Source organism: Sciurus carolinensis, chromosome 13 (genome assembly GCF_902686445.1).
Source record: "Sciurus carolinensis chromosome 13, mSciCar1.2, whole genome shotgun sequence".
NCBI lineage: Eukaryota > Metazoa > Chordata > Mammalia > Rodentia > Sciuridae > Sciurus > Sciurus carolinensis.
In genome coordinates this window covers 17,694,314-17,708,928 of record NC_062225.1, presented here as the reverse complement: position 1 = coordinate 17,708,928, position 14,615 = coordinate 17,694,314, and the positions used below count along the sequence as shown (strand labels likewise).

The window sequence follows — 14,615 nt, the reverse complement described above, 5'->3', positions numbered from 1 at the left end:
ACCGTGAAAGAAATCTCACCCAATTGGATGAGCAGAGAAGACAATTAACTACAAAAGGTTTAAAGAGAAAAGTGTATTTTTTTGTACCCTTGATATTTCCAGCATCAGTTCTGGTTTCTAGAGTAGGTTGTAAAAGAAAGTATACATAAATTCTTCAGTGGTGTTAGACCCAGGGAACTGATGTAAATAAGCTTAAAATAAAAAGACTCACATAAAGTACAGCCAATAATTGTTAGCGAATCTGAAATTGTGAAAATTGCCTTTGATAAAGGGAGAGTTTAGAAATAAAAACACATAATTTTATGGGACTTTGGATATAGCTCAGTTGACAGAGTGCTTGCCTCGCAAGCACAAGGCCCTGAGCTCAATCCCCAGCACCACCACCCCCCAAAAAAACACATAATTTCGTTAGAGAGTTTAGATCCAATCAAAGGGGACAAATACATAATTATCATACAACATGGCTCTACCAACTGAACCATCTCCCCAGCCCTGAAATAGATTTTTAAAAACAATTTATTTGACTTCATTTGGGATTCTTATTTCCATTAAGAAACTAAGTCAGCTGAGCTCAATGGTGCGCACCTGTAATCCCAGAGACTGGGAAGCCGAGGCAGGAGAGTTGCAAGTTCAAAGCCAGCCTCAGCAAATTAGTGAGGCCCTAAGCAATTTATTTTTATTTTTATTTTTTTTAAATTTTATTGTAAACAAATGGGATACATGTTGTTTCTCTGTTTGTACATGGCATAAAGGCATACCATTTGTGTAATCATAAATTTACATAGAGTAATGCTGTTTGATTCATTTTGTTATTTTTTCCCTTCCCCCCCACCATTCCCACCCCTCTTTTCCCTCTATACAGTCCTTCCTTCCTCCATTCTTGCCCCCCTCCCTAACCCTAACTCTAACCCTAACACTAACCCCTCCCACCCCCCATTATGTGTCATCATCCACTTATTAGTGATATCATTCGTCCTTTGTTTTTTTGAGATTGGCTTATCTCACTTAGCATGATATTCTCAAATTTCATCCATTTGCCTGCAAATGCCATAATTTTATCATTCTTTATGGCTGAGTAATATTCCATTGTATATATATACCACTTTTCTTTATCCATTCATCAATTGAAGGACATCTAGGTTGGTTCCACAATCTGGCTATTGTGAACTGAGCAGCTATGAACATTGATGTGGCTGTATCTCTGTAGTATGCTGATTTTAAGTCCTTTGGGTATAGGCCAAGGAGTGGGATAGCTGGGTCAAATGGTGCTTCCATTCCAAGTTTTCTAAGGAGTCTCCAAACTGCTTTCCAGAGTGGCTGTACTAATTTGCAGCCCCACCAGCAATGTATGAGTGTACCTTTTTCCCCACATCCTCGCCAACACCTGTTGTTGTTTGTATTCTTGATAATCGCCATTCTAATTGGGGTGAGATGGAATCTTAGGGTGGTTTTGATTTGCATTTCTCTTATTACTAGAGATGTTGAACATTTTTCCATATGTTTGTTGATTGCTTGTAGATCTTCTTCTGTGAAGTGTCTATTCATTTCCTTAGCCCATTTGTCGATTGGATTATTTGCATACTTGGTGTAGAGTTTTTTAAGTTCTTTATAGATTCTGGAGATTAGTGCTCTATCTGAAGTATGATAGGCAAAGATTTTCTCCCACTCTGTAGGCTCTTTCTTCGCATTGCTGATAGTTTCCTTTGCTGAGAGAAAGCTTTTAGTTTGAATCTATCCCAGTTATTGATTCTTGCTTTTATTTCTTGTGCTATGGGAGTCCTGTTGAGGAAGTCTGGTCCTAAGCCGACATGTTGAAGCTGTGGACCTACTTTTTCTTCTATAAGATGCACGGTCTCTGGTCTGATTCCGAGGCCCTTAATCCATTTTGAGTTTAGTTTCGTGCATGGTGAGAGATATGGGTTTAGTTTCATTCTGTTGCATATGGATTTCCAATTCTCCCAGCACCATTTGTTCAAGAGGCTATCTTTTCTCCATTGCATATTTTTGGCACCTTTGTCTAGTATGAGAAAATTGTATTTATTTGGGTTTGTGTCTGTGTCCTCTATTCTGTACCATTGATCCACCTGTCTATTTTGGTACCAATACCATGCCGTTTTTGTTACTATTGCTTTGTAGTAGAGTTGAAGATCTGGTATTGCAATACCCCCTGCTTCACTCTTTCTACTGAGGATTGCTTTAGATATTCTGGGTTTTTTATTCTTCCAGATGAATTTCATAATTGCTTGCTCTATTTCTGTAAGGTACATCATTGGGATTTTAATTGGAATTGCATTGAATCTGTATAGCACTTTTGGTAGTATGGCCATTTTGACAATATTAATTCTTCCTATCCAAGAACATGGGAGATCTTTCCATCTTCTAAGGTTTTCTTTAGTGTTCTGTAGTTCTCACTGTAGAGGTCTTTCACCTCTTTTGTGAGATTGATTCCCAAGTATTTTATTTTTTTCGATGCTATTGTGAATGGGGTAGTTTTCCTAATTTCTCTTTCTGAAGATTCGTCACTTATGTATAAAAATGCCTTAGATTTATGTGCATTGATCTTATATCCGCTACTTTACTGAATTCACTTATGAGATCTAAAAGTTTTCTGGTGGAATTTCCTGGCTCTTCTAAGTATATAATCATATCATCAGCAAACAGGGATAGTTTGAGTTCTTCTTTTCCTATTCGTATCCCTTTAATTTCTTTGGTCTGTCTAATTGCTCTGGCTAGAGTTTCAAGGACGATATTGAAAAGAAGTGGTGAAAGAGGGCATCCCTGCCTTGTTCCAGTTTTAAGGGGGAATGCTTTCAGTTTTTCACCATTTAGAATGATATTAGCCATGGGCTTAGCATAGATGGCCTTTACAATGTTAAGGAATGTTCCCACTATCCCTATTTTTTCTAGTGTTTTGAGCATGAAGGGGTGCTGTATTTTATCAAATGCTTTTTCTGCATCTATTGAAATAATCATGTGATTCTTGACTTTAAGTCTATTGATATGGTGAATTACATTTATTGATTTCCTAATGTTGAACCAACCTTGCATCCCTGGGATGAAACCCACTTGATCATGGTGCACTATCTTTTTAATATGTTTTTGTATGCGATTTGCTAAAATTTTGTTGAGAATTTTTGCGTCTATGTTCATTAAGGATATTGGTCTGAAATTTTCTTTCCTCGATGTGTCTCTGTCTGGTTTAGGTATCAGGGTGATATTGGCTTCATAGAACGAGTTTGGGAGGGTTCCCTCCTCTTCTATTTTCTGGAATACTTTGAGAAGTATTGGAATGAGCTCTTCTTTAAAGGTTTTGTAGAACTCGGCTGAAAACCCATCTGGTCCTGGACTTCTCTTTGTTGGTAGGTTTTTGATGACTTCATCTATTTCATTACTTGAAATTGGTCTATTTAAATTGTGTATGTCCTCCTTGTTCAGTTTAGGCATTCATATGTCTCTAGAAACCTGTTGATGTCTTCGAAATTTTCTATTTTTTTGGAATATAGATTTTCAAAATAGCTTCTAATTATGTTTTGTATTTCAGTCGTGTCTGTTGTGATATTTCCTTGTTCATTCTGAATTTTAGTAATTTGGGTTTTCTCTCGTCTTCTCTTTGTTAGTGTGGCTAAAGGTTTATCAATTTTGTTTATTTTTTCGAAGAACCAACTATTTATTTTGTCAATTTTTTGTATTGTTTCTTTTGTTTCAATTTCGTTGATTTCAGCTCTGAGTTTAACTATTTCCTGTCTTCTACTACTTTTGGTCTTGGTCTGTTCCTCTTTTTCTAGGGCTTTGAGCTGTAGTGTTAGGTTGTTTATTTGTTGAGTTTTACTTCTTTTATTAAATGCGCTCCATGAAATAAATTTTCCTCTAAGTTCTGCTTTCATAGTGTCCCAGAGATTTTGATATGATGTTTCTTTGTTCTCATTTACCTCTAAGAATTTTTAATTTCCTTCCTAATATCTTCTGTTATCCATTCATCATATAATAGCATATTGTTTAATCTCCAGGTGTTGGAGTAGTTTCTGTTTTTTACTCTTTCATTTATTTCTAACTTCAATCCATTATGATCTGATAGAATACAAGGTAGTGTCTCTATCTTCTTCTTTTGCTAACATTAGCTTTGTGGCATAATATATGGTCTCTTTTAGAGAAGGATCCATGTGCTGCTGAGAAGAAAGTGTATTCGCTCTTGGTTGGATGGTATATTCTATAAATGTCTGTTAAGTCTAAATTATTGATTGTGTTATTGAGATCTATGGTTTCTTTGTTCAACTTTTGTTTGGAAGATCTGTCCAGTGGTGAGAGAGGCGTGTTAAAATCACCTAGTATTATTGTGTTATGGTCTATTTGGTTTCTAAAATTGAGAAGGATTTGTTTGACATACATGGATGAGCCACTGTTTGGGGCATAGATGTTTATGATTGTTATGTCTTGCTGATTTATGCTTCCCTTAAGCAGTATGAAATGTCCTTCTTTATCCCTTCTGACTAACTTTGGCTTGAAGTCCACATTATCTGAAATGAGGATGGATACTCCAGCTTTTTTGCTGAGTCCATGTGCATGGTATGTTTTTCCCCATCCTTTCACCTTTAGTCTATGGGTATCTCTTTCTATGAGGTGAGTCTCTTGCAGGCAACATATTGTTGGATCTTTCTTTTTAATCCACTCTGCCAGTCTATGTCTTTTGATTGATGAATTCAGGCCATTAACATTCAGGGTTATTATTGAGATATGATTTGTATTCCCGGTCATTTGGTTCATTTTTAAAATTTTATTTATTTATTTATTTTTTTGACACAACTTGGTTCCTCCTTTATTTGACAGTTCCTTTAGGATAATTCCTCCCTTTGCTGATTTGCTTCTTTGTCTTTTATCTCTTCCTCATGGAATATTTTGCTGAGAATGTTCTGTAATGCTGGCTTTCTTTTTGTAAATTCTTTTAGTTTTTGTTTATCATGGAATGATTTTATTTCATCATCAAATTTGAAGGTAAGTTTTGCTGGGTATAAGATTCTTGGTTGGCATCCATTTTCTTTCAGAGCTTGAAAAATGTTGTTCCAGGCCCTTCTACCTTTTAGGGTCTGGATTGAAAAGTCTGCTGATATCCGTATTGGTTTCCCCCTGAATGTAATTTGGTTCTTTTCTCTTACAGCCTTTAAAATTCTGTCTTTATTTTGTATGTTCGGTATTTTCATTATAATGTGCCTTGGTGTGGGTCTGTTGTAATTTTGTGTATTTGGAGTCCTATAAGCCTCTTGAACTTGATTTTCCATTTCATTCTTCAGATTTGGGAAATTTTCTAATATTATTTCATTGAATAGATTGTTCATTCCTTTGGTTTGTTTCTCTAAGCCTTCCTCCATCCCAATAATTCTCAAATTTGGCCTTTTCATGATATCCCATAGTTCTTGGAGATTCTGTTCATGATTTCTTACCATCTTCTCTGTTTGTTCAACTTTGTTTTCAAGGTTAAATATTTTTTCTTCAATGTGTGAGGTTCTGTCTTCCAGGTGTTCTATCCTATTGGTTGTGCTTTCTATGGAGTTCTTAATTTGGTTTATTGTTTCCTTCATTTCAAGGATTTCTGTTTGTTTTTTTCCAATATCTCTAACTCTTTATTGAAATGATCTTTTGCTTCCTGTATTTGCTCTTTTAACTGTCGATTGGTGCTATCATTCAATGCCTGCATTTGCTCTTTCATCTCATCATCCAATGCCTGCATTTGCTCTTTCATCTCATCGTTTGCTTCCCTGATCATTTTAATTATGTACATTCTGAACTCCCTTTCTGTCATTTCTTCTGCCATGCTGTCGTTGGATTTTATTGATGTAACATCTAGATTTGTTTGGGGCATTTTCTTCCCTTGTTTTCTCATATTGTTCAGGAATCAGTGGGTCCTTAAGATATTGCAGATTTCCTCTATTGACTTATAATGTCCCTGAAGATTGCTAGTATATCCCCTCTTATCCTTCAGTAGCCTGCAGTCTTGGAGGAAGTTGATAATGCGGTGCTCCACAAGGAAGCTGCCTCTCTAGGGTTGGTGACCCTCAGGTGGGGTATATTCCCTGATAGTGGGCAGAGGTGCCTCCACTTGTTGACCAATGATCATCCAAAGGGGAACTAGGCTGCGGGCTGAGGCAAGGCCTGTTTGTGCCTGTGTCTCTGGTTTTACCGTCCTTGTGGGAAAACCTCACCCGGCAGGGAAGACTCACCTAGTGGGGAGGTCTCGCTGGTCAGTTCCCCTCCTAGAGGTTTCCCTCAATCTACAACTACCGCCTGGGCTGGGTAGTTCCTCTGCAACGTTCCCAGGGGCCCAGACCTACCTCCTGGGCCTGGGAGCCTCACCCTTCGCAGATGAGTCTCCTTAGGTTGCCCCTTCTCAGGGAATCTGCCCGCAGTCCTGGAAACTTTGCTCCGCCCCTAGGTGTGTCTCTGTGCGGCTCTTCCAGCAAGAAGCCGGTCCTGGGACCCTGCTCTGCACCTAATCACCTGGCTATGTGGCCCCTCCTCTGAGCCGCCACCTGGAGCCCCGTACAATAGCTCCGAGACCCAGAGACCCGTCACACACCTCCTCCTCCAGACAGCCGCCCGGTTTCTGACGCAGTCACTAGGAGTCCAAGCAACTCACTTCGTGTCTCCTCCTCCCGCCAACCGCCCGTAGCCCTAGGCAGTCACTCTGAGTCCAAGTGACCCGCCCTGTTCCTCCTCCTCCTGGGGGTAGCCCCCCGGGTGTTCAGGAGTGGTCGCTTTGAGTCCAAATAACTCACCACTCGCCTCCTCCTCTGGCAACTGCCTGTGGCTCTGATGCAGTCACTCCTAGACCAAGCGACCCGCCAAGTTCCTCCTCTTCCTCCAGGCAGCCCCCTGGTGTTCAGAAGCGGTCATTCTGAGTCCAAACAGCTCGCCACGCAGCTCCTCCTCAGGCAGCCGCCCGGAGCCCCAGTGGTTGCTCTGAGTCCAAGTGCTGTGCTGAGCCGCCTCCTCTACGATGATCCCAGTTGTCCGTGTTTACCGCTCCAGTGGGGGGAGGGGCGTCTCGCCGAGCAACTCCACTTCACAAAGTTCCCTGCGTTCCGGGGCTACCGCCCCATCCGGGACGCCTCCCCAATGGGAGAGACTCACCCGGCGGCTTTGAGTTGGTCCCAAGTCACTCACTATCTCCTCTTTTGAATCCTGCGTCCTGGAGCAGCGTGAAATGCAGCCGCCCTCTAGTCCGCCATCTTGAAAACCCGGCCCTAAGCAATTTAGACCCTGTCTCTAAATAAAAAAATAAAAAGGGTTGGGGATGTGGCTCAGTGGTTAAGCCCCTCTGGGTTCAATACACGGTTAAAAAACAACAACAACAACAACAACAAAGGAAAAGAAAAGAAAGAAAGAAAAGAAACCAGTTCAAAACTGAATGGCATGGCTCATGCCTATAATTCTAGTGGCTTTCGGCTGGAGATGTGGTTCAGTGGTTAAGTGCCCCTCTGTTCAATCCCTGATACCCAAAATAAAACAACAACAAAAACAATTTAAACATAAAAGAAGTGAGAAATATTAGATTTTTTTACACATGATAGTTTTTTTTTTTTTGAAAATACATTCAAATGATGGAGACCTATTGTGCTCTTTTTAGCAACTAGAATCATTATGTTATATCAATTTGTAATAATTTAAATTTAAATTTATTTGTAATGAAATAATTTGTTTCTAAGTCCTTTGTGTAGTTGTGTTTGAAGTGAAAACAACTTTGAAATCAAAATAGTACACAAAGACACAAAAATGTGATTAGGTAAGAGAAATAAAAAGGAAGAAGAGAAAATTATCAAATAGAAAAATGCTGTTATCAGCATTTTTAATATTCTTGCTATCCAAATACCTTGTAAGATTAAATAATAGTTTCTCAGAGCTTCTCAGAGTCTTTTAGGTAACATTACATACTTTGCTATTTTGAATTATCATTTCAAAATGAATTATCATTATTATTTTAATTATCATTTCATCAATTCCATTAATTTTAGAATATCTTACTTACTATCCCCAAAAAAACCCTGTACCCCTTAGCTTCACATCCCATTTCCTGCAGACCTAGACAACCACTAGTCTACCTGGTGATCTGCCCCTTCTGCACATTTTATAGACAAAGAATCGTACATCATGTGGCCTTGTGTGACTGGCTTCTGTCATTCACTGTCATGTTTTCAAGGTTCACCCATTAGTGATATGTATCAGCATTTCTTTCTTTTTTATTGTTGATCGATATTTTATCATGAATAAACTACATTTTATTTACTTCTCAATCTAGTTAAAGGTTGGACGATTTTTGTTGATTTTTTGAAAGAACCATTTGAGTTTTTTAAAAAATATTTTTAGACATGGATGGACATAATACCTTTATTTTGTTTATGTCGTGTTTTTATGTGGTGCTGGGAATCGAACCCAGGGCCTCCAGCATGCTAGGCAAGCACTCACCACTGAGCCTCAAATCCAGCCCCCAACATTTGATTTTATTCATTTTTTTCTATCTTATTTTCTATCTCTCTTTTATTCATCTGCACTCTCATTTTTTAATTTGCTTCTTTATTCTTGTTTTTGGTTTACTTGAAATCTTTCTTCTTTTTTAATATAGGGCATCTATAGCTACCAGTTTCAGGAATTTACCCTCTAGCTTTATTCATTTTGGTGAAGATTTGAAATCTTTTGTGATTTAAACAAATTTAAACAAATTTTAGAATTGTTTTTCTATTTCTGTGAAAAGTGCTGTTGGAATTTTGATAGGGATTGTATTGAATCTGTAGATTGCTTTGGGTAGCATGGATAGCTTAATGATATTAATTGTTAATATTGATAATAATTACCATTTATCTTTATTAATTTATTTATAATATTATAATATTGTTAGTAACAATATTAATTCTTCCAGCATACAAAATATGAATGGTCCTGCACTCTGGGGCTGTAGGGACTTGCCTAGAGTCTATGCTGGCCTGATGCTGGGGCAGGTGTGGAATCTGGGATCCTGAATGGTGGCCTGGAACCTGAAGCTATAGGGTCTGACCATGGCTACCATCCTGAAAGTTGGATCTCAGAAGGCTGAACTGGGTCCTGGGGCAGTGGAGCCTGGCCTAGAACCTGGGTTCAAAGGGCAGCCTTGGAGCTTGGCTCTATGGGAACTGGCCCAGCCCTGGAATCTGTCATGGTGACCTGGACCTTAGTTCTGCAGGAATAGGCCCAGATCTTGTGTCTGCTAGACCACGGAGCCCTAGGGACCAGCCTGGAGTGTGGGGCTGTGCTGGTCAGGCCTGGAGCCTATGTCCATGGCTGCCAGTATGAAGCTAGGGGTGCTGACCTTTCACTGGGGTGGGCCTGAAGTCTGCCACTGTGTGAGCAGGCCTGGCTCTGGGCTGGTCTGGAACCTGGAGGAGGCAGCAGAGACTGGCCTGGCTGTGGAGCTGGCTTGGAGAAAAGTCTGTCAGGCAGGCCTGGAATCTGGGGTGCAGTATCCAGCCTGTTACTGGCACATGCCGGGAGGCTCAGTCTGTGTAGGGCCTGAGCATTACTGTGTTTTCCTGGAGAGGGCCCAGTGCTAATGTCTGAGGCAAAGTTCAAAGCTTACTTCCCTCCTTTTCCTGGAAGGAGACTTTCCATTCTGTGCTCCCTGAGGTTGGGGAAAGGGTGATACAAATAAGGTAAAACTGTCCTCCTTACCCTTTTCTTTCTTTCTTTTCTTTCTTTTCTTTCTTTCTTTCTTTCTTTCTTTCTTTCTTTCTTTCTTTCTTTCTTTCTTTCTTTTCTTTCTTTTCTTTCCTTCCTTCCTTCCTTCCTTCCTTCCTTCCTTCCTTCCTTCCTTTCTTTCTTTCTAATGGGGATTGAATCCAGGGGCACTCCACCACTGAGCCATATCCCCAGTCCCTTTTATATTTTATTTAAAGACAGGATCTCCCTGAGTTGCTTAAAGCCTTGCTAAGTTTCTGAAGCTGATTTGAACTCCTGATCTTCCTTCCTCAGCCTCCCAAGCCACTGGGATTACTAGAGGCCAGGCACAGTGGCACATGTCTGTAATCCTAGGAACTCAGGAGGCTGAGGCAGTAGGATTGCAAGTTCAAGGCCAGCTTCAGCAATTTAGTGAGGCCCTAAGCAACTTAGTGAGGCTCTGTTTCAAAGTAAAAAATAAAAGGGCTGGGATGTGGCTCAGTGGTTAAGTGCCCCTGAGTTCAATCCCTGGTACCAAACAACAACAACAACAACTTTTACAAACTTAAATATCTTTTATAGTCAGATGAATACCTTAATGACAACTCTACACTCTTACATAATGTGAACCTTGTTTTAGTCAGCTTTTGTGTCGCCGTGACTAAAATACCTGACAAGAACAATTTAGAGGAGGGAAAGATTATTTGGAGCTCAGGTTTCAGAGGGCTCAATCCATGGAAGGCTGACTCCACTGTTCTGGGCCCAAGGTGAAGCAGTACATCAGTGGGAACAGACCCAGCAGAGGAAGGCTGCTCAACTCACGGCAGGTCAGGAAGCGGAGAAAGAGAAAGAGAGGAGGAAGGGACTGCAGACCAGACGAACCCTTCCAGGGGACACCACAGTGACCCACCTCCTCCAGTCATGCCCCACCTGCCTACAGTCACCACCCAATCAGTCCATTCAACCTAGGATGCGTGATTAGGTTACAGCTCTCACAACCTAATCATTCCACTTCTGAAAAGTCCCGCATTAACAGAACCTTTGGGAGGACACTTCATATCTGAACCATAACAAATCTCCTTTCCCTTTTTCTGGCTCAAGCCTGTTTCAGGCTGGGAAGGAGTAGGTATGGTCCATGTCAGGGTCTCTTTCCCACTTTCTCTCCCCTCTTTCCCAGGTCTCACCACCTAGTCTGCAGATCCTCTTCTGCGACAGGATGGAGGAGATCTCCTGGCAGGCGAGACCTGTGCAGGGGCCCTCTGGGGAAGGGACATCGCAGGGTATTCCCATCCTTGAATCCACCAGAGATTCCTGTGCGGGCCTCTCCTGTGACAGGTCCCCAGACCTCGGCAATGACCACCATTTTTTATTTCTGCATGTCATCTTTCAGGCCACCCCTCTGTTGGGATCCTGTAGCTTCTCCAGAGAATTATCCAAGAGGGGCCTTGAATCCACATTTGGCTCATAAGAGCTACCTGCTTTGTCCTGCCCTCAGAGGGAGTGTGGTCTACATCTAGCACGGCCCTCTTGGCTCTGCCTCCACTGGCTGCTTTGGCCTGGAGAATTTCCACACCTGGGTTTGGCACTCATCTCTATATCACACAAAGTCCAGGGGGCTCATGTCAAAGCCTCCAAGGCGTTCTCCCTCCCTCTCTTTCTCTCTCTCTCTCTCTCTCTCTCAATCTGCCCCTGCTCCCCACATTTGGAATTGAACACATAGGGGCACTTTACCATTGAGCTACATTCCCAGCCCTTGTTATTATTATTATTATTTTTATCTTGAGACAGAATCTTGCTAAATTGCCAAGCCTGGCCTTGAACTTGTGATCCTCCCACCTCAGTCCCTTGAGTAGCTGGGATTACAGGTGTGTGCCACCACACCTGGGTCCAAGGAGTTGTCTTGAAGTTCCCTCCGTGCTTGGCGAACATGAGAGGATAAACACAGCAAAATGCAGAACACAACAAGAAACCTAACAATATAACTCTTAGCAAACACATGGAACAATGGAACAATCATACCCTGCCGGCGGGAGTGCCTCTTTAGAAAACTTTTGACAGCATCTACTTAAGGTGACCTGTCTGTTCCAGCCTAGCCTTGTACTCACTATGTCACTACACACACATGCGCACACACAAATAGTCCACAGAAGGCAGGTGGAGGTATGGCCATGGCTGACTCAAATGCCTACTGGCAACAGGATAGATAAATAACGTTGGCATATCTCAGTGGATATTTTTTAAGAAAGAATGAACTAGTACAATATGCAATATGGGTAAAATCTGCAGTATATATTGTTAAAAAAGCAAAATACGGGCTGGGTGAAAGCACCCAGAAACCACTCTGGACGTGGGAACTCTCACACGAGATTTTATTAAGTGGACAGGCAGAGTGTCGAGAGAGAAAGAAAGAGAGAGAAAGAAAGAGAGAGAGGAGGGAGGGAGGGAGGGAGCGAGGGAGAGAGTAAGAGAGAGTAAGAGGGAAAGAGAGAGAGAGAGGGAGAGAGAGAGAGAGAGGGAGAGGGAGAGGGAGAGGGAGAGGGAGAGGGAGAGGGAGAGGGAGAGGGAGAGGGAGAGGGAGAGGGAGAGGGGAGGGAGGGAGAGAAAATGATGGGGGAGCTATTCTTAAGTAGTGGAATTTCGTGGGCTAATAGCAATTGAACCAATGACTGGCGAGGAGGTTCGTGGGATAGTAATCTAGATTGTCAAATGATGTGGGGGAAGGAGAATAATGGTGGCAACAAAATAGCAGATCTGATGCCACTACTGGGGACATAGCTAGTTGATAGAGTACTTGCCTCACATGCACTAAGGTCCTGGGTTCATTCCCCAGTACTGAAAAAAAAAAAAAAAAATTAGAAGGGCGCACACTATTTGATTTCATTTAGTTAATGTTCAAGAACAGGTGAAACTAATCTATGCTATGAGTCAGGATAGAGGGTAAGTAATGAATAGGCAAGAGAGAGGTTTCTGGACTACTGGAATATTCTCTATTTTAATCTGGATGACGATTTCATTTGTAATGTGATGGGTTTATACATTTCTAAAATTTCATCTAGCTGTACAGTTAAATTTTGTTTGTTTTATTACATGTACGGTATCAGTGCTTCATTAACAAAGTAAAATAACCAAGCTGGGTGTGGTGATGCACACCTGTAATCCCAGCTACTAGGGAGGCTGAAGCAGGCAGATTCCAAGTTCAAGGCCAGACTGGGCAACTGTGAGACCCTGTTACAAAATAAAATCAAACTTGCCATGTGTGTGACTTGGTGGCAGAGCACCCCAGGTTCAATCCCAGCACTCCCACACAAAGTAAAAACCCACAATTTATGGAGAACTTCATTTCCCTCAGCTCCTCACACTCTGCATTTTCTTTGATAACATGAGCCGAGCATTATTTACAAAGGGTGCTTTAGGTGGGAGGACGTTCTGAATCTAAAATGGGCAGAGACATTTCTAAAATGAAAATGTTATGTCTAAGTAAAAATAGCTTTCCGTCTCCACTGCCTGTGACTGCCGTTCTTGCCCAGCTTCTCTGGCTTCCACTTGGCCAGCAAACCGCTCTGCTTCCTGGGCTTCTACTAGAATTTACCAGCAGGGGTCAGCCCTGTTCAGAACCCACAAGCTTGAGCTTCTGAGAATTGGAACCTTCTTCCCAGCTCAGTCAGCTCCGGCCTTTCCGTTTTCTCCCTTCACATCTCCAGCTGTGCTTCCAAATTATCCATCACACCCTCCTCAGAAACAATGAGTGACAGCATTTTAAATGGACCAGACCAAGTCCTCCCATGTGGAATTGGAGTCAAAAGGCAAAATGTTTTCCAGCACCAGAGTGTGGATCCTGGCCTGTCCTTGCTGCTTTTACAGAGAGACCATCTTCCTTGACAGTCACCCACTTTCTTTCATGACCTCAGTGTAGACCAGAAGCTTCACTGCCCTTCCTCACTGACTCAAACCTCCTCTCTTCCCATGTCTCAAGCAGCCCCACGCCTCCACCTTCCCAGGCCCCTCAGCCCAATGGCTTGCTGTTCCCTCGTCACCCTGCAGGACCCTCTTCCTCACTGCTCCCTTACGCAGCCCAGATGTCACAGATCATCAGTGAAATCACTTTTTTAAAAAAAAAAAAAAGCATTCTTGCTTTGCCGCATCTACTGCAAGAATGAAGACCATTCTCAGCAATCAGACTGCCGACATACCATAAAATGTCGACATTACTCTGAAGGGACATACAGTTATTATGAAGGGTCCAAGAGGAACCCTCCCGAGGGATTTCAATCATATCAATGTAGAACTCAGCTCCTTGGAAAGAAAAAGAAGAGGCTACGGACTGACAAATGGTGGGGAAATAGGAAGGAATTGGCCACTGTTCGCCCGATCTGTAGCCACGTACAGAACATGATCAAGGGTGTAACACTGCGCTTCCATTACAAGATGAGGTCTGTGTACGCTCATGTCCCCATCAATGCTGTTATTCAGGAGAATGGGTCTCTTGTTGAAATCAGAAATTTCTTGGGTGAAAAATATATCCGCAGGGTTCATATGAGGACAGGTGTTGCTTGCTCAGTGTCTCAAGCTCAGAAGGATGAATTAATCCTTGAAGGAAATGATATTGAACTTGTTTCAAATTCAGCTGCTTTAGTTCAGCAAGACACAACAGTGAAAAACAAAGATATCAGAAAATTTTGGGATGGTATTTATGTTTCTGAAAAAGGAATGGTTTAGCCGGCTGATGAATAAGATCTAAGAGTTATCCAGCCACAGAAACACAGTTCTGGAGAGTCAATTTGATATTTCAGTGATGCAATAAAAGATCTCTATTGACTTTGGACTTAATCCTTTCCAACAGGTTGAATAAACTTTAGTGTCCTTTCAAAAAAAAAATTCTTGTGTATTTTTTATTTATAGATATAGACTTTTTTAGTTGCTGATGGACCTTTATTTTATTT

General features: G+C 41.6%; 1 pseudogene; it reads left to right on the top strand.

The window, feature by feature from the left end:
• The first annotated feature begins 13,828 nt into the window (after positions 1–13,828).
• LOC124963556 (60S ribosomal protein L9-like) lies at positions 13,829–14,391 on the top strand (annotated as a pseudogene).
• The last annotated feature ends 224 nt before the right edge of the window (positions 14,392–14,615 follow it).